This window comes from Miscanthus floridulus, chromosome 12, assembly GCF_019320115.1.
Source record: "Miscanthus floridulus cultivar M001 chromosome 12, ASM1932011v1, whole genome shotgun sequence".
Taxonomy (NCBI): Eukaryota; Viridiplantae; Streptophyta; class Magnoliopsida; order Poales; family Poaceae; genus Miscanthus; species Miscanthus floridulus.
Genome location: NC_089591.1, coordinates 12,679,014 through 12,702,899, shown reverse-complemented (window position 1 = coordinate 12,702,899; position 23,886 = coordinate 12,679,014). Strand labels below are relative to the sequence as shown.

Sequence of the window (23,886 nt, the reverse complement as noted above, 5' to 3'; positions counted from 1 at the left end):
TCATGATTTACCTCTTCTTTCAGGCGGGCGTTCTCCACGCGCAGCTTCTGCTCGTCGAAGTAGTCCTCGGCGACGGGCGGGCCGCCGCAGTTGGGGCAGACGACGTTCTTGAGCGCCTCGCGCATGGTGATGTTCTCGCACCGGATCTTGTCGTTCTCCGCGCGCTCGTGTTGCGCCTGCAACTCGCACAAGCACACAGGAGCGTCATCATCCATCAAGAACCCGTGGAAAACAAGCCGACAGAAGGTCGAGATGAAACACGGCGAACTCGTGAATGGAAGAAGAAAAAAAAGGAACTGGGACACTTTACCTTCATCTGGGTGCGGCGGTTCTGGAACCAGAACTTGATCTGGTGCGGCTCCAGGCCGAGCTCCCGGCTGAGCGCGGCGCGCTGGTTCTCGTCGGGGTGCGGGCACTCCTTGAACATCCTGCAGTCACCGGCGAACACGCACCATTACATTCCTCTCCGTCAACCATCACGACGACAACGACGGCCGGACACGATGAAGAAACAGCAAAAGAAATGGAAACAAAACGAAACAAGAGAGAATCGTACGCTTCGAGCTGCTGAATCTGGCACGGGCTGCGCAAGAGCTCCGGTAATATCGTCCATACGAAAATACTTGAACTTCCCTATTTGACACCGTGGATTTCTGCTGCAAACGAGGGTATTCATGTCTTTTTACCAGTCACTTGACACCGTTACTGTCCTAAATGGACGGCAGTGCCATTTACGAAAGGAAATTTCAACTTGATGCCAAATAAGAAAGTTTAAATTTTCGAGTGCCAAATACGAAACACTGATTTGTTTCAGTACCAAATAAATAATTCTCCCAACAAATATAGTGTGAAAAATATATCTCATACCAAACCTAATAATACTTATTTGATATTATAAATATTGATATTTTATTTATAATTAGTCAAACTCAACATACTTTAACTTGCTACTGTGCTATAATTGAATTATTTTATGGACGCATCGAGTATTAATAACTAACTTCTTGTCTTCTTCCGGTTACATAAAAAAATTAAAAGTTTAGGAATTGTTTCTTTTTTGTAAACTTGTTGCTAAATATGTTGGGTGTTAATCTAGTCCATACCTAATAATAAAGAGACAAAATTTTTAGCTATTTTTTTGGTCCATGATCTCCTAATTAACTCTGTGAATGTGGAAATTAAAAATTAAATTTGTCTATGTTCTCGTTTGTCTACAACCCTCTTTTTTATATGACATGCATTGGTTCTAGAGGTAACCTAGATAGATAGCAATTCTAATTCTAATCCAAATAATAGATCTCTCTCATCATGTTTGATATGGCATATGAATAAACTGATTAATAGGCATCCTAATCCAAATAGTGTTTTTTTTTCCGTGTCCGCTTCGGTTTTCGTTTTTCCCTTGCCACGTTTCCATCGTACTATTTTCTTTTTTCCATGTCTGGCTTCAGTTTCCGTCTATCCAGAGATCTTATCCTAACCGGCAACGGCAAGAATCAGAATCATATGTAACATTTATGGAGTCATATTATATCCTGACGCGTCAAAAAATCGAGAAAAAATTAAAACAACAAAAGCTGAATCTAATGTGTGTGTATATACACCACTTAATACGATCGGTAACAAAGAACTCTCGCCGGCTGCTTGATGAGCTCATCGATGCACCACTGCTTGATGAGCTCATCGATGCAGACATGCAGAGCGCTCGCCGGCGGCGGCCGAGGCTTGGCATCGCCCATGACAGAGTTTGGTTGTGGCAGCACTTATGAAAGGAGATGCAATAGATCATTGAAACTACAGTCTGACCAGCCATACTTAGCCTTTAGGATGAGCAACTCAAGCACAAAACATAGCAATGTCCAATGTGTCGAACAACCCTTTTCAACACCATACACGGTCTCCTTCGATGCTTTTGTCACCCTTTTCAAATTTTCTAGACCTTTCGGGCTATTTAGTAAAATCTCTAGTCCAAGGGCTCGAATCATGTCCTCCAAATCATCTTCATCCCCGACACGTGCTCCACCATCATTATTGGCACCACCTTCGTTGTTACCATCCCAACCACCAGCATCACCACCTTATTCATTGCCAAACTCGAAATCCATTCGTGCATCAAGCTCTGCTGAATATTGGGACAGGGATTCTATGGTTTCGTCGTCGTATTCCTCCACATCCTCGTCGTTAACAATAACTGTTTCAGCATGATAAATCCACACTGTGTAGTCCTCAACAAATCCTCGCATAATCAAATATGATCTAATGATAGTCACATCTGTCCATGCCATACGGTTCTTGCAATTTTTACAGGGGCAAATAATTGTATCCTTATTCTCTTTTAATGTCGTTGCATGCTTCTTTGCGGCTTCAATAAATTTATCCACCTCTTCACGAAAACTTGCCTTGAACCTTAACGAACCATACATCCAAAAGTTCCTGTACTCCATCTTTTACAACAACAACAAAATAAACATTAAAGGACTACTTATTCAGATATATATAAAAATGAATCAAATTAATAATTACTTGAGAATAATTATATATACTTCAGATATATATGAATATAAATCTAATATAATTATATGAAGCATACAAACACACCATGGTAGAGGAAAATTAATTAATGGCCTATTTATCCATAAATAATTAAAATACATATTTATTGATTACAATAAACAATTTCAAAAACAACAATTAGCAACAATTATACTTTACCCAATATCTTTCATACAAACCCTAGTCCAATTTCATCAAACATAAATTTACAAAAACGAAATTAATAAAAAAAATCAAACCCTACATCTAGATCCACATGCACATGAAACATCCATAAAACTAACTAATAGTTCACTAAAATCAAGAAACATGGACCAAATAAGGGTAAGGGTATGATCTTGCTTCCCTCCCTAATTTACCCTAGTACATTTAAAACTTGGGTCTAATTTGCTTCATAAGTAGCTCAAGCGTTATAGAAGAGAGAGAAAAATAAAACTATAATTACTCACTAACAAACCATTAAAACTTCAAAAAAAGTATGGAATACTATTTTTTTACCTTCTACAACCTCTCTACCAAAGGATTTAAGACCAAAACCTTCCACCCTTAGTAGAGCAATTTTTTAGAGGTGCCCAAGGCTTCTCCACCTTTCTTTCACGGATTGGAGTGAGTGACCCGAGGAGGAAGAAGATGCTGCAGCTGTTTTATATGTGGGTCATTTGTAGGGGCGGCCGGTGATTGAGCCGCCTCTACAAATCGGAGAGCCGTCCCTACAAATGGCAACGCCGGGGCGGCTGTGGAGTGAGCCACCCCTCCAAATCAGACCCCATTTGTAGGGACGGCTCGTATCACCAACCGTCCCTGCTGTTCTATTTGTAGGGACGGTTGGTATCTGGGTACCCGAGTACGCCGCTGTAGGAATGGCTCTATCACCAACTGCCCCTATAAAAAATTTGAACTGTTGCTAAAAAATCGTTTTTTATGCAGTGAACTTACCTGGTTCTTGCGCAGAGCTCCAGCAGCCGAGCTTTCTTGCTCGCGGCTGCTGGCGAGCTCTGTCATGGCCACAGTGTTGATGCCGGGTACGTGCCAGGCTCACGACGATGGCAGGTGCGCGAGGCCTCGCCTGAGGTGAGCCACGCGATCGTGAGGAAACTGGCACAGTGGAGGTCGCTCGCTTGGAATCCGTGCAGCGACCGGCGATGAGCCGCACATCTATCCCGCAGCACCGGCAGCTCGATCTGCTTCTTCCTCACGATACCGGCAGGCGGTCTGCATGCTCCTCCGACGGCACTGGCCTGTCCAGATGCGGCGGCAACCGAGCTCCACCCCGCGCGGCGCCGCGGCCACTAGAGTCACCCTGCTGGAGTTGCCCTCACGTGCATCAGACCACTGGAGTTAGACCTCTTTCTAGGCTTCACGCGTTGGGTCATCAGAGCCGGTGCATCTCTTGGTGTCGGTGCTGCACGGGCTGATGCTCGGAGCTGCCGCACCTCCCACTCGATGCATGATAGGAAAGAGAAAAGACGAAAGATAGAGAACATGCATCACTGGTTATGCGGGTGAAAACAGAGGACATGGTGCAACAGACTCTTGGAAGCAGGCCACCGCAGCGCCGCCACCTTCCAGAGTTGTAGTGGTCCGGCCGCCCCAGCCATCTCTGATTTGTTTGTGGTTCTTGGAACAGATAAGCTAGACTGTGTGAGACGAGCCCATATTACATACAAAATAATATATTGAAACACGGAATGTTTTCATGAATTGACCGGCTAAAGCTGGGTGATCAAATACCACCGGCAGAGAAATGATGTTTCATCCGCTTCGATTTTGGACTTTAGTCTCGGTATTTTTTGCGTCCGGGAGTAAAGGAAGAATTAGTCCCGGTTGGAGCTACCAGCAGGGACTAAAGGCCCCTGTCCTGGCACGCTTTCGCAGCAGACCACCTTTAGTCCCGGTTGGTATTACCAACCCGGACTAAAGGTCCTTCAACCTTTAGCCCCGGTTCGTAATACTAACCGGGACTAAAGGGTGATATTTTAGTCTCGATTGGTGTCACCAACCCGGATTAAAGGTCTTCCACCCGGGACTAAAGGTACCACATGGGTCAATTTAAAAGGAGAGTGTCCAGGACCCTATCACATGTGGTGTACAACTGAATTGGTAAGGAGTTTATGCGCGAGGAAAGAGGTCCTGTGTTCAAATCTCACACATCGCAAGAGAGATCTCTCAACAATTTCATTTATTTTTCTCCTGAGGATGGACCTTTAGTCCCGGTTATGTGACCCGGGACTAAAGGCCAGGACCTTTAGCCCTGGATTCGTAGTCCCGGTTGGAAAACCGGGACTAAAGCCAGTTCCCAACCAGGACTACAACCCATTTCTCTACTAGTGTACAAGTCCAATCCTCTTATAAAAAAAGTCTAATCCTAAAACGAATTGAAATGCCTAATGTGATCAATCTAAACCTTCGGTACACATATGAGTCAGACACAGTACAAAATTTAATATTACAATATGTATTAGAATACAGGTACAATCGCTTTATAAATCTCTAAGCTTTAATTAAGTTGTTCTGGTGGCTGCATAGTAATTTGTACGTTCTGTTGCAACGCATGGACATGTTTGCTAGTTTGTACAAAATTTGAGGTTCTATATAAGGTTTTTTTTGGGTGGGTGGGTTGGGTTGAGGGGGGGGGGGGGGGGGGGGGGGGGGGGGGGGAGGGCATGAGTAAAAGTTGGGAGTCCGAGGATTCACTTCAAGAGGAATTATTAAACTTTTCTTGTGAAAATAGAGATATTCCTTTTAGAGCCTGTTTGAATCCCATAAAGAAACCGATATCTAGAAAGTGATTTTCATTTCATTATTAAATTACTTTCTAATTCCTCTCAATTTTTCTGGGAACCAAACAAGGCCTTATATTGTTTTTTGTCATTTTGAAATATTCGACTAGCAGAAATCTACACTAGCAGAAATCTACACTAGTCAATAGTTTTGCACACATGAATTTGCTGAAACTACAAAATGGCATCATTCGGTATGCCAAAATATTGCTCCTTTAATTGCATCACCTTCCAAATTCACAGTAAACTGACTAAAGCACATTGACACCACTGGTTTGAGGGTAGACAAGAATTGATCGCAACCAGTCATTTCAAATTCACGAGATAACGTCAAAAGGTACTTGGGTCAAATAGTCTTTACACCTTCTATAAATTGGGTACAACCACGAAAGTACATTTCGAACCAACCAAAATCATTGCTTGCAAGCAGCTCCGTATAGCAGGTACGCCCAGAACATCACCACAGTTCTTTTGTAGCTCACTTCATATAATTTCTTTCAAATTCTAGTTTTTACTTAGTTTCAAATTATTGTTTTTAATATACATATAGACATGACATGGCGAATTAACGTTGTCGCGCCATGCATGGGACGCGGCAAGGCTGCCCATGTGGCAGCGACCAGGTGACGTGGCCGGCTCTGCCGCGCCACCGATCCGGGCGCGGCGGCGGTGACGCGCCACGCATCATGGCGTGGCAGTGACGCGCCACCGCCCAGGGCGTGGCAGTGTCTAATATAGGCCCGCGGCCCAGTCCCGCCACGCCACGCCCTGCCCACCTCGCCCGCACACGCGGCCGCATGCACGCCGCGCCTACCCGCCTGACCGCACGCACGCACGCCGCGCCCGCCTGCCCGCGCCTACCCGCCACGCTCGCCGCGCCCGCACGCGCCCGCCGTGACACGAACGCCGGCGCGCCACGGTCGCCGGCCTTCCATTGCGCCCCCCGCCCATGCACGCCGGGGCGCCACGCCCACCGTGCCACGGACGCCCACCGCACCCGCCACAGCCCTCACTGCCGCGCCGCTGGCCGCTGCCAGTGTCGTCCTCAGCCTCCTCCACCTGCAAGCCCCCCTCTGCTAGAGCGATGAGCTCGCTTGGACTGCCAGTGTCGTCCTCAGCCTCCTATGCCTGCAAGTCCGCCTCTCCTAGAGCGATGAGCTCGCTCAGTTTGTCAGTGTCGTCCTCAGCCTCCTCCGTCTGCAAACCCACCTCTGCTAGAGCGATGAGCGCGCTCAGTCTGCCAGTGTCGTCCTCATCCTCACCCCCCTCATCCGACAACACAATCGGTGATTGAACGGTGCGACCAGCTCGCGTTCTGTGCTCATCTAACTTATTTTCCTCATACCTTGAACGAGCCACCTCTGTGGCATGATCCTTGCTGCATCCAATCCCTTCATGTATAAAATGCAATCAGTTAGCAACGCGATTATATTACATTTAAAATCAGGCAACGAAAAAAGGCTTTCAAGCACTCACTGGCACATAATGCAATAACATGCTCGTTCAAGACATGCATCTGTACTCTTGTTTCCTCCCTTGCCTCCTTTCTTGCCCTCTCCTCCTCTAACATCCTCCGTCTCTCCAATCCCCATTTGTCAAGCCCAACATCGATCGGGTTACGAATACCGCGCTATCTAGCAAACCCACGCATCTTATTTTTGTGATGTTTAATGAATAGGTTGACGTAGTCAGGTCCACATCCCCTCTTCCGTGCAATTACTTGCCTCCCTTTCAGTTCATCCAAGAACTTAGCTTGACCATCATAATATTCACACCTACATTTCCTAGTGCTCTATTCAAATGAAAAATTATATCATATATGTCTTAGCAAAAGAAACAAAATACGATTTCTTGTTTACCATAAAAATAATCAACCTCATCATAGTCAACCATATGGCCGCAATAATGGCCTATTCCAAGCCCCGAAGGGACTAGACCGTAGTTGAATTTAACACCACATTCGCACTTGACTAGATGTGCTTTGTAAATTAACATTTCTTTCTTCTTTTCCGTTGCCTTTGGTGGCTCCAGCCATTGATTCTTAGGACCGTAGAGCCACTCATTGAAACGACACTTCGCAAATCCCTATCGCTACAAGAGAATATATTAGTACATGCACACATATAGAGATAAACATTTAAACAGATACACTTTCCACTTACTTCGTGATTGTTCGGACACACAAACTCCAACGTATTCCTCGGGTTTATCACAGCTCGATCTCCGCATTCACAAAGAGGAGGTTCCTCGAGTCGTCTAACTGCGGCTAGGTGCTTCTCCTTAGCCGTCATTGACGGAGGGTTCGGGGGGTGGAACCCACCGCTGGAAGTGCTCACGTGGATGTCTCCCTCTACACCAATCGTCGAAAAGGAGGTACCTAGGGTCAAACTTTTCTACACCGTTGATCCACTGAAAGAGAAAGCATCTCTCATGGTCCTAAACAACAAGATTCCAACAAAATATTAGTAGCCTACTTACACAAATGAAGATAAAAAGATAGTGGAAACAATTACTTACATTAAAACGACTGTATGTGTAGAAGCAACGCGCCGCTGTGTCTGGATGTCTCGATTGAAACACGTCGGCCGGGAAACCATAGTCACAGTTAGTGACAGGGAGGTCAGGAGAGACGGGGGCATCTTTGCTAGACGTGTCGGTGTATAATTCTCGAGGACGACCCCATTTTCACAAAAACTCCTCCCAATACATTTCTTGCATCTAACAAAACGGTTGTAATTTAACAAACAAAAATCGAAACATCACAAATTAATGTCAATGAGAACCATTTGCATTACAACAAATAAAATATAACCTACACTTTGTTGCAAACTCTATCTTAGATGCAAACATGAAAACTATATAAAAACTATACTTTGGTCAGTAAAAAATAAAATTTGGTACATCAACAGTGTGTCCATATATTTATTCACATATAAATTTGAGATGCAAACTCAAACAAGCAAAATACATGGTAATCATAATTCTAACTAACCAATTAACCTTAACATTGGCAATCGTAATCCTAATCCTTCGATCCAACGCTCTAACGAACTCATATTTTCCTCCATACCCTACCTACTCATTCAAATCATTCGATCCAACGTGGAGGCCGAGGATGAGCTTCATTACCTTGACAAGGCCGAGGAGGAGCTTCGGAGAAGGTAGGGAGGGGAACGCCAAGGGAGGGAAATTTGGCGGTCGGCCGTGGGGGAGCCAGGAGGCAATGGCGCGGCGGCGGGGGCAGGGTGGCACGGAGGTGGCTGCTGTGCCCTGGAGACTGAAACAGAGAGGGAGGAAAGGGACTGGGTCACGGGCCTATATTAGGCTCTGTCGCGCCCTGGGCGGTGGTGCGTCACTGCCGCGCCATGATGTATGGCACGTCACCGCCGCGCCATGATGTATGGCGCGTCACCGCCGCGCCCTGATCGGTGGCGCGGCAGAGCCAGCCACATCACCGGTCAGGCCCCTGGTCGTTGCCACGTGGGCAGCCTTGCCGCGCCCCATGCATGGCGCGACAGAGTTAATTCGCCGCGCCGTGCGAATAGGCACGGTCAAAAGTGTTAGATTTGAAAAAAAAAATTAAAACAGTGTTAGTTTTAAAATTAGTAGAAAAATGCGTTAAAAATGAAAAAAAAAATCCTCATGGACACATTTGCTAGTTTGTACAAAATTCGAGGTTCTATATAAGGTTTTTTTTGGGTGGGTGGGTTGGGGGGGGGGGGGGGGGGGGGGGGGAGGGCATGAGTAAAAGTTGGTAGTCTGAGGATTCACTTCAAGAGGAATTATTAAACTTTTCTTGTGAAAATAGAGATATTCCTTTCAGAGCCTGTTTGAATCCCATAAAGAAACCGATATTTAGAAAGTGATTTTCATTTCATTATTAAATTACTTTCTAATTCCTCTCAATTTTTCTGGGAACCAAACAAGGCCTTACATTGTTTTTTGTCATTTTGAGATATTCGACTAGCAGAAATCTACACTAGTCAATAGTTTTTGCACACATGAATTTGCTGAAACTACAAAATGGCATCATTCGGTATGCCAAAATATTGCTCCTTTAATTGCATCACCTTCCAAATTCACAGTAAACTGACTCAAGCACATTGACACCACTGGTTTGAGGGTAGACAAGAATTGATCGCAACCAGTCATTTCAAATTCACGAGATAACGTTGCAACCCACCATATATTGCCTATTGTGCCAATTTACAGGACTAGCAACAAGGAATACGTCAAAAGGTACTTGGCTCAAACAGTCTTTACACTTTCTATAAATTGGGTGCCACCACGAAAGTACATTTCGAACCAACCAAAGATCATTGCTTGCAAGGAGCTCCGTATAGCAGGTACGCCCAGAACATCACAACAGTTCTTCTGTAGCTCACTCCATATAATTTCTTTCAAATTCTAGTTTTTACTTAGTTTCCAATTATTGTTTTTAATATACATATAGACATGACATGACGTATATCTAGGTATATAGCAAAAGTTATGTACAAAGAATATTTTTCTCTTAGTAATATGTGCATATTTATGTATATTCCTACTGTTGCATGAGCTTATATATAGTACAAAACTTGACTATTTCTGATGATCTGTAAGTCAAGAATGATCTTTCAGATAGAGTAGATTATCATCTCATCTCAGTGCTTATGATGACTTCTATGCCCTCAGGTTAATCAGGTTCACCAAGAGCAATGAAGATTCTTGTGTGTGCTGTTCTCATGCTTGTCCTCATCAACAATTGCACTGCAGAGATGCCCCCTATAATGGCTGCAGAAAAGAGCAGCCGTGATGAGGTCGCAGGACGAGCAAAGGCATATGCTGCAACATTCAAGAAAATCGGTAATAATAATAAGGTTGACGATGTACATGGAGAGCATGAGGACCACCCTACCAAAGGGAACCCCCCTACCAAAGGGAGACCTTGAGGACCCTTAATCTACCAACTACAACTCTCCACCGCTACTATGCAAGTTTCATGTACCTTGCTATCCCCCATATGTATGTACCAGCACCTTATTATGATATTAATATATAAAATAAATAAAAGTGGGCAAAGCTGTCCAAAGGGGTACCATAGGACCCCTTCGAAACCGCTCCTAGCCCAACTTCACGCTCAACTTTCAGAGCTCTACCAAACGCTTAAAATAGAACTAGATTCTAGCGAGGAACTAACGAAAATCACTTTCTGGTGGAGAACTGACAAGAATCACTTACTCCCCACTAGAATCATTCCTTTGGAGAATCAAGAAGTGAAACTCAAAAATCAGGAATGAGAGCTCTACCAAAGTGACCCATAATATGCAACCTCACCCCTCCTGCTTCCACGTCACACCTCAGTACTCAAAACCTCACCAAAAATATGCATTACATAGAAAAGAAAGAAATATTATCGGAAAATACCCCAGAGCCTCCCTAAAAATTTAACTGTCGAAACAAGCATACATAGCCATGAAAGAAAGAAAGAAAGAAAAACGAGCAAAGGTTTGAAGGATCATCAGTGCTACAAAAGAGCAACTGTACGTCGTACGGTGAACCAACAGCACTGGAGCTCTACCGACTTCATCAGAAGACCAGCACCAGAGATATATATTACACAGCACCGCTCTCACCTACTACCAAAAGCTAACGCTCCAGCACAATGTACATCTATTATCCACTGTATGTAATAAACTTGTACATGGCCAAAAGGATTTACAGTGCCGAAAACCTACCTCTCATCTAACTACTGAGTTCCCGAAAACACCACACCTGGTTATATACAGGCAACATAAATCCTTGATTATCTGCAAGTACCCTATTTAAACCATGTAGTAAAACCGAACTCTCAGCGTCACTTATGCCACCTGCTCGTCGTATTTGACGCCAATCCGTGAAAAGGGATTAGTGTGTAGTCGTATTTGACGCCAATGCATGCATAAAAAGGGATTAGTGTGCATCTACGGCTGTACAGTTCGGTGGCTGCTGATGTTGGCCACTTAGGGACGCCATCCTTGCTCGCTTCTCTGAAATCAGAAACAGGAAAGTGTTTGGTTCAGTATAAGAGTACATCAAATTCTGTCTTTTTGCATCACGATGCAAATAATTTGCTGTCTGCTTACCTCCTGTAACGATTAGCTTCTCGACACGTGCCACAATGTGCTTCCCGTACGTGTAACTCTTCAGTTCATTCAAGTGTAGTTTGATGCTTGAGAGGATCATCTCTAGGTACTTGTCATCACATGTCTGAAGGACTCTCTGTACAACATAGTTACCAAACTGATCCTTCATCAATTCCTGCAAAACAGATGCATATAGTCATGAGTCATGAGTCATGAATGAAAAATTGCACCACCAATAAACTCCAAAAAAATTTAAGAGCGCCATCAAACTTGTTAAACTCCAACAAAGAGAACATGGCATGCATGTTCAAACAGATTAAAGGCCAAAGCACCATGTGCATGTACAACATGTACATACTACCTGTGCCAATTGAAATCTAACAGCTATAGTGCCCAGAATACTCCACAAGGCTCTTATGAAATTGGCAACAGATGTGAAAATAATTCTAGCTACACAAGAAAAAAAAACAATAACCATGGTGCTACTGATGTGTGAAATGTATACCAGAATGCCATCTATTATGGTCATGAAAAATACAGCCATGACATGAATTAGGTAATATTATTATGCAGATGTAGTCTTAATGTCTTGAAACACTGTGATCAAGTAAGCATAAAAGTGGAATGGTTTGTCTATGGAATGCCAAAATATACCAGCTTATAGCAATATAAAATAGGACAAACCTGAAATGTTTGACCAGATGAAATGATTTCCCCAATAAGGCTATCACGTTCTTCAGGAGTTCCAAAAGCCAAACATTTCTCAATGACATTAGAAGCAAACTTTTGCTTGCTCAAAATGACCACTTGCCCTGAGAGCTTTTGAATGATGGATGAACGTTCTTCTGGCTTCCCGCGTTCCAACACATGCTATAGAATGTTCGAAACAGATTTCACAAAAAAAAAACCAAGTTAGTACACCAGAGGCAAAGGCAACATAATATAACAGCACAGTAGAGAAAGTATCTTGATTTTGCTCAAATATCATTAACATAGTTCCTGAGTTTATTAAGTGAATATTCCAATGTACCATGGAAATCAAAAGTTAGATATTCAAATAAACACAAGATGGAGAAATAATTCACATACTTGCAGTGTTATCTTAAACGCTAAATGGTAAACAGTCGGTCACCTACCGTTTAGCCCACTATTCGGGCAAAACGGGTGTTTAAACGGGAAAAACGGTCAAAACAACCGATTAAACGGAAATGGTGTACCACCGTGTAGCGTTTAAACGGTGTGTAAACGGGCTAAAGGGCCATTTAGGCAAACAGTGCATACTTGAACAACATAGTTCCCAAATTTATCATCCATCAAATGGAAGGTCTGCTGCACAATTTTATTAATGATAGCACTTTGAGTCACAGGATCATGGCAATGCTCCGGAACTCTCTGTAACAATGAAATTAGTTAGTACATGGAACAAGACTTATCGAAGCAGCCTCTCTGCAGATTTTGCGGGGGGAAGGGTTGCCTCGATTTTTTCCTTCCCCAGACCCCACTCATGTGGGAGCCTCCGGCACTGGGTCTGCCCTTTTTTATGGAACAAGACTCATCTTAAAAAAGGCAATGATGTGTTATGTACCTGAATGACTCTTCAGCCATATTGATGGGTACATAGAACAAGAATTTGTGAAAGTATAGGATCAATAACAAACGTAATGCGGTCTTCAGGAACACACTCAATGCATTTCTGGATCACATGGTTACCATTTTGATCACCAATACATTTCAGAACATAATTCTTGAGCTCATGAACAATGTCGATCTTTCGATCCATATCAACTACCTCCAAAACCTGTTAATATGAACAACAGAAATTATCTCATAAAGCACCACAAGGATAGATTAAACTTCATTGGACGTGGTGCAGGAGATCAACAAAAAGAAATTAAAAAATCATAATGCATCTGGTTCTAATGCCATTGGATTTCAAAAGGATCACAACAAATTACTGTGGATAATTTGCCATAGATAGTAATAACAGGACTAAGGACATTCAAGCAAACATGGACATCCCACAAGATGACGTCCATTAAGGCCAGAGTTAATATAAATTGGGTTGGCAATGCGGCTGTAAGCAGAGATTTCCAAGAGTGAATTTAACTGTTGTTCCCACAAGCTAACGAATGAGGTTACAACGACCAAAATAATCATTTGATTGCCACATGATGACCAGGAAATCCTATAGTGAAGCCAATCCTCAAAACAAAAACCATCTAACAGTCTGCTAGACCCTTGAGTTTTCCAGTGAAAGTTCAGTAATTTAGGACATAAATCAGGTAAAGCAAACTATAATTGGGGATGAAGCTTCCATAACAATGTCACATGTGAAATGAAGAGGCTGTTTGAGACTAATTTAAAAGGCACAGAACCACCAAAGGACTTGCAACTAGGGTTATTAATTAGAATTAGAAATAAAAATAACACCACAATGAACAAAGTAACAGTGCACAACAGAGGGGCAAAGTTGAGTAGTCAGAAATCATGACATAACAGTAAAAAATGTTTTGTATTCCTCAACTAAATATCCAGCATGTTAAAACTAAAATAAAATACATGTCACTCCAACTCAAACGGATCATAGAAATTTGAATCTAGATATCATAAAACATATTGGCCTATAGTGGAGCCTGGAGACCAGACTTGGTGCAGGAGGAGCACTTTTTTTGAAAAAAGTCAAACTTCATGTATTACAACAATTAGCCAAAATACAAGTGTTTTGGTGAACAAAAATTTATACAATTAGACACGAGCTTCAAATGCTTTCACACTACTGGTTTTATAGGAACAAATGATATATTTTATGAGAAAACAATGGTGAAAGGTAACTTGAACGACCTGACAAAATAAAATATGCCTTGTATTCTTGAACAGAGGGAGTAAATCATTAAGGTAACTGGCAGCATTTCTACACCAGAATAAATGCAATCATCATACTAAAATCATATTATATTATTAATGTTTTACACAAACTAATTGCAAGCCCCTGAAGAAAGCCTCAATACTGGTTGGAAAGAAAAAGCAAGCAATTCCAAAATTTGCCAACTATGAAAAGTAATGTGACATCAATCTAGCCCGAAATTAATACATTAATAGGGAAAAAGAAATTTGGTATAAGTTTCTGTGGTTAAATTGCAATGTCATCAGGGACTGCCCAGCACCACCATTGTAAGCAGCATATGCCCAGCCAATAGACCCCTACCCCTTTATATAAGCAAATCTATTTCTTATGGCTACTTTCATGCAGAATTTTCATGTGTGCTAAGTAAGCTAAAGACTAAATCCATTTATGATGAAAAACAGCATTAACCAGGTTAAAGTGAACTAAGAGACGAAAATAATCATATAACATTTTTTTGGTTTTAAACAACAGAAAAAAAAATTAAATTCAGATCTTATATTTGGAAAAAAAAAAGACCTTGTAAACAATTGCACAGAACATTGCATAAAAGGTACAAAGTATGGACGGATCACATATTTTGTTCAAAGCTTTGATGGCATAATATATATACACAATACTAAACATAGAACAGACCTTCTGAACTACCCTGCAACCATACATCTGGAGGCTGAGTTCCAAAATGTGACCTTTGAGTTGATCTGCCAATTGGATTAACTGACTTTCTGTAGCAAACTCGAAAAACTGAGAACACCACAATACAAGTGTCAGGATTACACAGGAAATATAAATAATCCAACTAGGATAGACAGATATACCTTCTGGATAACATATTGCCAAAAACATCTGGTCGCTGCGCGAGCAGATCAAGCAAACCGGAAGCCGAAGCGAATACGAGGTGGTGGAAATGTGGCAAATGTATTCATAGTAGAACGATCTTCTCTCCTTACAATTTCTGTCTCAGGGACTATTTATACACACCCGTGGGCTTTTTATGGACGGAACTACCCTTCTACCTGCTACATAATCGAGGAATATTCTCGTCCACCCTGGACTTATTCGCCTTTTTGGAGGTATCGCCCGCCTTAGGTAGCGCTGGCCCTCTGGTCCCGGCGCCGTGTCGCCTTTTTGCCGACTGAGCGGTCCCCAGTGGATCGGGGTTATCGGCACCATGTCCCTTGGTGAGCTCTCCTCCGGGCGAACACCTGCAAGGTCAAATACATAGACAAGCGCCAAGTATTCGACCAGGCGAAATGGCCCGGACGACTACCATTCTTGCCGATTCGCTCGCGCCTCTTCGTCCAGGCGAAAGGAGCGGACCACGCGCCTGGACTGCCCGGACCCAAAATGCACGACCAACATCTCACCTTGGCGAAATGACGACAGTCTCTGCTCGATTCGACTACCCCGTTGCTTTCGGGGTGATTGACTGATGCGAAGGCTAGGTTGATCCCCAGCTCGCTGAAGAAGTTTCTGAATAGTGTATAGTCAAACTGCTTTCCGTTGTCCACTGTGATATATGATGGTACGCCAAAACGGCATATGATCCTTTGCCAAACGAAACTAACAAGGGTGCCTGAGGTGATTTTTGCTAGGGCTTTGGCTTCAATCCACTTTGTGAAGTATTCCAAAGCTACCGCGGCGAAGCGTAAGTTTCCTGGAGCTGCCGGTAAAGGGCCAACGAATGTCGACCCCCAATCTCTGCAGGGGCCATGTTGGAAAAATGGAGCTGGTTGGATTCGCATGAGCTTTCTACTTCTTGGCGAACATATGACAGTTTTCGCAGTTGCGAACCAGTTGTTTTGCGTCCTCTGTCGCTTGTGTGGTCCTCTGTGGGCTCCGCATATACCTGAGTGCATTTCAGCTAGCAGCTGGATCCCTTGTTCTTTACTTATACATTTGAGCATTTGGGCTACAATTCCGTCTTTGTATAGATCCCCCGCCACGATAGAGTAGTGCTTGGTTCTGGAATTCATCCTTTTGATTTCATGCTTGGATCCCGGCTCGAAGGTTCCGGTGAGGTATGCGAATATGGGTGCCCTCCAATCATCGCTCGCGATGGCGTGTACGCTGAGCGGGTGGTCCTCTTCTTCGTTGATTGCCTTTATGGTTAATGCTTGGAAGAACACGTTTGCTGGTAACGGTGCTTTTTGCGCTGTCGCTTTTGCTCACTCATTAGCTTCTGAGTTTTCGCTTCTCAGGATATGGCGAAATGAAAACCCGATGAAGTGCTTTTCCATTCTTCTTACTACTACCAAGTACTTGATCAATTTTGGTTCTTTTGCAGTAAACTTCTTTTCGACATTACCCACGGGTGAGTCAGACTTGATTATGCATCTCCGGAGACCAAGCGCTCTGAGCTTTCGCAGGCCTAAAAGCACTGCCTCGTATTCGGCTGTGTTGTTGGTGGTGAGCAACTCCAGCCTCGCTGCGTAGCGGAGCTTGGGCCCATTCGGCGGCGTTAGGACTGCTGATATTCCTGTGCCAGACGTGCCCCATGCTCCGTCACAATGTACGGTCCAAGTTGGTTCGTCAAACTGCAACGTTGTGTCGAAGACTATCGGTGTCCAATCGGCGATAAAATCAGCGAGTGCTTGGGATTTGATTGTTCATCTGTGCTCGAATTCGATCACGTATTCGTTCAGTTCGATGGCCCATTTTCCTATTCTGCCGATGGCTTCGCTATTTCAAAATAGTGCTTCGAGGGGCTGCACTGATAGGACCTTGATTCGATGAGCTTGGAAGTAGTGCTTTAGTTTTCTCAAGGCCATTACCACTATGTATGCTATCTTTTCTAGCTCTAAGTGGTTCAGTTTCGCTCCCGATAGGGCTTCTGAGACAAAGTATATGGGAAACTGCTTCATTTTGTTTTTGTGCTCCTTCTCTTCGACCAGTACTGCGCTTACGGTGGTCGGCGAAGCTGCTAGGTATAATAGCAAGGTGCCCGATGGTGAAGGTTTGGACAGTGTTGTTAGTTTGGTCAAATAGGTCTTGAGATCTTCAAAAGCTTGTTGCTGCTCCGGCCCCCACTCAAAATGTTCGGTGTTCCAGAGGATTCTGAAAAACGACAGGTCTTTTTTGGCCGATCTTGCGATGAATCTGTTTAGCACTGCCAGCCTACCAGTCAGCTTCTGCACTTGCTTTATGGTGGTTGGCGGCTTCATGTTTATTATTACGGCTATCTTTTCTAGGTTCGCCTCAATGCCCCTTGCGGATACCAGACAACCGAGCAATTTCCCTTTTTTGATGCTGAATATGCATTTCTCTGGGTTTAGCTTGAGGCCACTTTTTGCTAGGTTCTGGAAGGTTTCCTGGAGATCTTGAATATGTGTGTCCTTCTTGTCACTCTTCACGACCATGTCATCCACGTAAGCAACCAAATTTTTCCCCTTTTGCTCGTTGAATACTTCATCGGTCATTCTCAAAAATGGTGGGCTTGCGTTGCGTAGGCCCTCAAGCATCCGTCGGTGACAGTACGTGCCTTGGGGGTGACGAAGCTTGTTTTTTCTTCGTCTTCGGGGTTCAGCCAGATCTGCTGGTAACCCAAAAAGCAATCTAGCAGGCTCACCATTTTGCAGCCTGCTGCGATATCTACCAACTTGTCGATTCTAGGTAGCGGATACGGGTCTTTCGGGCAGCACTTGTTGAGGTCGGTGAAGTGTACACACATTCGCCATTTTCCGTTTTTCTTTCTGACCATGACAACATTAGCCAACCACTCTGTGTATTGTACCAGCTTGATTACGCCGGCATCTAGTAGCCAGTTTACTTCAACCTTCGCTGCATCTGCGCGCTCTGTGGACATTTTCCTCAGTTTTTGTTTTCTTGGTTTCGCACCTTGGGCGACGTTCAAGTTATGTTACGCCAACTCTCAACTGACTCCCTGTAAGTCATTTGCGGGCCAGGCGAATATGTCCTTGCTTTCATGGAGGAAATCTATAAGCTGGTCTCTCTCTTTTGGAAAGAGGTTGGTGCCGATGTGCACACACTTTTCTGGTGCTAGTTTGCATAGCGGAGCTCTCTCCGTGTCTTCTGCTGCCCATGCCCTTGGACTGATGGTGGTTTCGCTATTTGCTTCACTGGTGGTTGGTTTCTTGTTGGTGGTCCTTATCGATCAAATTCGACCGCCAAATAAGATACAAAAAGAGAAGAACTAGCATGACTTACACACATATGTTATTCATATTGACATATTTCCACATCTATTGGAAGATCAATGTTTTGCAGGACATAAACAAGAATACGGTAGAATTATAGTCAAAATACGCCATCAGAGAAAGCGTAACGAAGATCCACTCAAACCAAATACAAAGAAGGCCCATCCAACTGATCCAACCAGGCCAAGCACCGATGTGGCAAGGACCTAGGCCTAGCCAGGAGCCCACCTACGTAAGGCGGTGGCGAGGTAGGCCAAGCACTGCCCCTAGCGCGGCTCGACCCCAGTTTGCTCTAGCGGTTGCATGGCGGTATGCAAAGACGGTGCAGGGCGGTTTCCTAATTTATCTACACCCAAACCGACCTCACTCTTGTATAAATATAGGGTGGAGCTCTCTCTTTCACACACACCACAACTCAAGAGCCTCTCTCCCTCCACTTGTATTCTTTTTACTATTTTTAGTAGTTGGAGCTAGGAGAAGCTACATTGGAGAGCTTGAGCAACTTGAGCCTTTTGGTATGAATAATATCAAGAGTTTCCTTTTGTACTTGCTCTCATATTATCAATATAGCTATGTTTATGAAATAGAGCTAAGTTCTTATGTTATTAGTTTAGCATATAGAACTTTATGCTTAATCTTTCATACAACATATATGTTTAGACCAAGACCTAAGTTGAGGTAGTGAGTTCTACTTTAAGATTAGTTTTGGTCATTATATTCTTGCGGGTTTGTTGTTCGTCCCCGTGACGGATGCTCTAGTAGAGGACTCCTGATAAAGACGGATGTTCCTGGCTGACGCTAGAGTAGTAGTTGATAGCATAGACATGATGTCTAGGCTAGAGGCTACCTTCATTTGCCTCGTGCCCCATGGTTGAGGGGTAGGCAGCAGGTGGTGATAGCCCTGTCCGTCCCTCATAATCTGCGTTCGCGTTCGACGTAGAGCCGTAGGCCGGTATTGCTTGGCAGACCAAGTGTATGCTGGTGCCCGAAGTAAGTTTATAGTGACCAAAGCTATCTTAACTTAGGATCTCTACCCTTAGAAATTCATGTATTTGTATGATCATTTGCTAATCTTAGCATAGCTATACAAGATAAGCCTGCTCCAGTTTAGGTATATTCTTTTATTGTTTATTCTTTCTTTTATCTTTGAGATTGGCTTGAGTGTGTGTGTCACACTATCCAATATTTATCCTGACTTACCCCTGTCATGAACTTTGGTCTATTATACAATTATGTTATCTTGACCATGTCCCCACTAGAGACTTTTACACCATGCCTTCCTTTAGGAAAATATAAATGAACGATACCTGAATACTTCCGGGTGAAATGCTACAATGATATATCCATACGCTTGCGGAATATTTCTGTATGCGTTCAGAAATACCGTCATGGCTTTTCTGGTGCCATTGCTAGGAAACACAAATCCTAGTGGTGACGCTAAGAAACGCCAACACTTCTTCGCTACTTCATTGATGAGACTGTAACCGGGGATGGCTTACCTTCTATTCGCCTAGAGGCTGATTGGTCTCCATGCAATGTGATGACTCCAAATGGTGACGGCATTTTCATGCACAAGTAGCTCTGCTTTATGACTATCTCGAATCTGCTTAGAATGCCCCTGTCGAATATGGTAGTGTAGGGATAATCCATGTTCACTATATCAAAGCTGATTGTCTCTGTGCGGACCCTTTCGCCCTTGGCGAATGATATAGGTATGGCTTTCTTTCCCAGTGCATCAATCTTCTTCGCGCCGAGCCCATACAGGGAATTGGCGGCTGGCTCAAGTGTGCGCCTATCTAGATTCATTTGCTCGAATGGCTTGATGAACATGATATCTACGGAGCTCCCATTATCCATGAGGATGTTATGTAGTGTGAAACCGATGACATTCGCCGTAGCGATGAATGCGTCAGTATGCGGATAATCTCGCACTTGGAAGTCATTTTCATCAAAAGTTATTGGGACCATGGACCTTGCTGGTTTGTTGAGAGGCAGCCTAGGCGAATCTGTGTGGACCCTTCTCTCGTATTCCCTTCTTGCTCTTTTGCTCTCGTGCTCCTGATTGGACCCGCCGGTGATGGCGAATATGTGACCTTGCGGAGGTTGGATGTTGTTTACGATTTGATACTCCTAGGCATTCTCTTGTTTTTCTTGGTGAATCTGGCTGGACTGCTGCTGCTCTTGCTGAGCCGGTGAAGATACGACGGCTGAGTGCCCTGGTTGCAGGGCGAAATGCTGATAAGCTTGGTAGGCGGGCTGTTGCTAGGCGTACAGAGGCTGGAAGTATCCCTGCGAATAGCTGGGTTGCTGAAAGGCGCTGTTGTTTGACGGCATGTAAGGGTGACTGAAAACCTGATGAGGGGCGATTTCGTGGCTAGCATTGTGGAATACAAGTTTGGTTGTTTCGCTGCTTTTTGCGGCATCATCTTTCTCTTTGAGTTCTCTTGCCATTCTGTTGTACTTGCAGTCTTTCGTGACATGGCCGGCGTTCTTACCGCAAATGGCGCAATACGGCGGTCTCTCGCTTCTTCCTCTAGCATCTCGATCGTCGCGCGATCCACAGCCTCCGTGGCCGGGACGGTCAAAACCTCTGTGCTGCTGATTCTGTGAACGTCCGGGAGGCAGCTGGTTTGATACGGATTGTCCTGACTCCTCATGGAGGTTGTTGATTGAGCGAAAAGGTTTTACATTCCGCTATACTATTGTCGGCGTGGCCTTGGCATTTTGTTCACCTATCTCCACGAATTGCGAGTTGCTTTTCACCCTTTCAGATCATCATCAGATCTTGCGTACTGGCCCATTACCTCGAGCAGCTCCTTTACGGTTTGAGGCTGGTTTCTAGCGAAGTGGGCGGCGCATTGGCCTATGGCTAGACCCTCGATCGCTATTGCTATCACTGTTGCTTCTGGGACGTTTGGTACTTGTGCCTTGATCTGTATGAATCTTTCTAGATATTTGGATAGGGGCTCGTCATCTCGCTGGATACAATTCAGTTGGTCTCTTGTGGTTTTCGCTCCTGGCTGATAGCTCTGGAAGGTGGAGAGTAGCTCTGCCCTGAGTTGTTGCCAAGAGTGGACTGAGAGGGGCTTTAGCGAAGTGTACTAGTCATGCACGGTGTCTTTGACCGCCATGATGAGTGACTTTGCCAGAGTCTGGGAGTCTCCCCCTGCGGAAACCATGGCCGTTTCGTAGCTGGCTAGAAATTTTCTGGGATTCACCTTTCCATCGAAAGTAGGGATGCGAGGTTTGTAACCTGGTAGCCATGGGTACAGCTGGAGCTCTCGAGATTGGGGTGAAGTCAGGTCATAGTCTCCCGTATCTTCGTTGTGCATGGGGGCATCTGGGATAATGATGTTTTCTCCGTTCGGCGTGGCAGTTGCGGCGCCTGCTCTGTGCAACCCCTGGATTCCCCTCATCATTCTTTCTCTCTGCATTTTGGCTTGTTGGATTGCGCGCTGGGTCTGATGGGCTCTATTTCGCGCTGCTGCTTGTTGTAGCAACTGTTCTTTCTCGCGTTGTAGCCTGGCGATATCTTGGTGATACTGATCTAACTTTCTCAGATCCCTGGCTTGTTCTATGATTTCGCCGTCTTCGTTGTCTTCATTAGCTTGGTCTTTGTCTTCCTCTTGGACATGTCCTTCCGGCGTTTCTGCCTGTCCTCCTGGTGGTGCTGTTTCAATGCTTCGCGACTGCGAAGCGCCCAGCTCCGTGACGACCGGTTCCATTGTGGCGGCGGCGGCTGTTACTTCCACTACAGCACTCGCCATGGCCCTTGTAACGCCACTGTCGCCGGTCTTCGAAGCTTCAGCCTTTTCATTCGTCATCTTTGGTCCCTTCCTTCCGGCCATGATAAGCTCGAGCAATAACCACGGTGGGCGCCAATGTTGTTCTAGGCCTTAGCCTTCGAACACTATGTCGCTGCGCGAGTAGATCAAGCAAACCGGACGCCGAAGCGAATACGAGGTGGTGGAAATGCGACAAATGTATTCATAGTAGAACGATCTTCTCTCCTTACAATTTCTGCCTTAGGGGCTATTTATACACGCCCGTAGGTTTTTTATGGATGGAACTACCCTTCTACCTGCTACATAATCGAGGAATATTCTGGTCCGCCCGGGACTTGTTCGCCTTTTTGGAGGTATCGCCCGCCTCAGGTAGCACTGGCCCTCTGGTCCTCGCGCTGTGTCGCCCTTTTGCCGACCGAGCGGTCCCTAGTGGATCGGGGTTGTCGGCACCCTATCAGTTGGTGAACTCTCCTCCGGGCGAACACCTGCAAGGTCAAATACATAGACAAGCGCCAAGTATTCGACCAGGCGAAATGGCCCAGACGACTATCAATCCTGTCGATTCGCTCGCGCCTCTTCGTCCAGGCGAAAGGAGCAGACCACGCGCTTGGACCGTCCAGACCCAAAATGCGCGACCAACATCTCGCCTTGGCGAAATGACGATAGTCTCTGCTCGATTCAGTGCCATCTTTTCGCCTAGGCGAAAAGACCACGATCCCCACGGCGTATGGGGCTAGCCTCTTTGCCTTGGCGACAAGGCAACAGGCCCCCGTGTAATCGTTAGGCCGCCTTTTCGCCTTGGCGAAATGACAGGCGACACATGAGCCACGCTCCGGGCTCCGCTTTCATCTCCGCGCGTTTCGAGTCATTTCGCTCTGTCGAAACGGTGGTCGCATCTGGGCGGCGATTACACGAGCCCCGTGGGGGTGTCAAAAGGCTTGGTGCGCCCCAAACAAATATAGTGTGAGACATATATCACATACCAAACCTAATAATACTTATTTGATATTATAAATATTAATATTTTATTTATAATTAGTCAAACCCAACATACTTTAACTTGCTACTCTACTAGAATTGAATTTTTTTATGGACGCATCGAGTATTATTAACTAACTTCTTGTCTACTTCCAGTTACATAAAAAAATTAAAAGTTTAGGAATTGTTTCTTTGTTTGTAAACTTGTTGCTAAATACGCTGGGTGTTAATCTAGTCTATACCTAATAATAAAGAGACAAAAATTTTGGCTATTTTTTTGGTCCATCGTCTCTTAATTAACTCTATGAATGTGGAAATTAAAATTGTCTATGTTCTCGTTTGTCTACAGCCCTCTTTTTTATATGACATGCAGTGGTTCTAGAGGTAACCTAGATAGATAGCAATTCTAATTCTAATCCAAATAATAGATCTCTCTCATCATGTTTGATATGGCATATGAATAAACTGATTAATAGGTATCCTAATCCAAATAGTGTTCTTTTTTCCGTGTCCGCTTCAGTTTTCGTTTTTCCCTTGCCACGTTTCCATCGTACTATTTTCTTTTTTTCCATGTCTGGCTTCAGTTTCCGTCTATCCAGAGATCTTATCCTAACCAGCAACGGCAAG

General features: G+C 44.4%; 1 pseudogene; it reads right to left on the bottom strand.

Moving 5' to 3' along the window:
• Positions 1 to 10,681: 10,681 nt before the first annotated feature.
• LOC136495562 (pumilio homolog 2-like) lies at positions 10,682 to 20,464 on the bottom strand (annotated as a pseudogene).
• Positions 20,465 to 23,886: the final 3,422 nt, after the last annotated feature.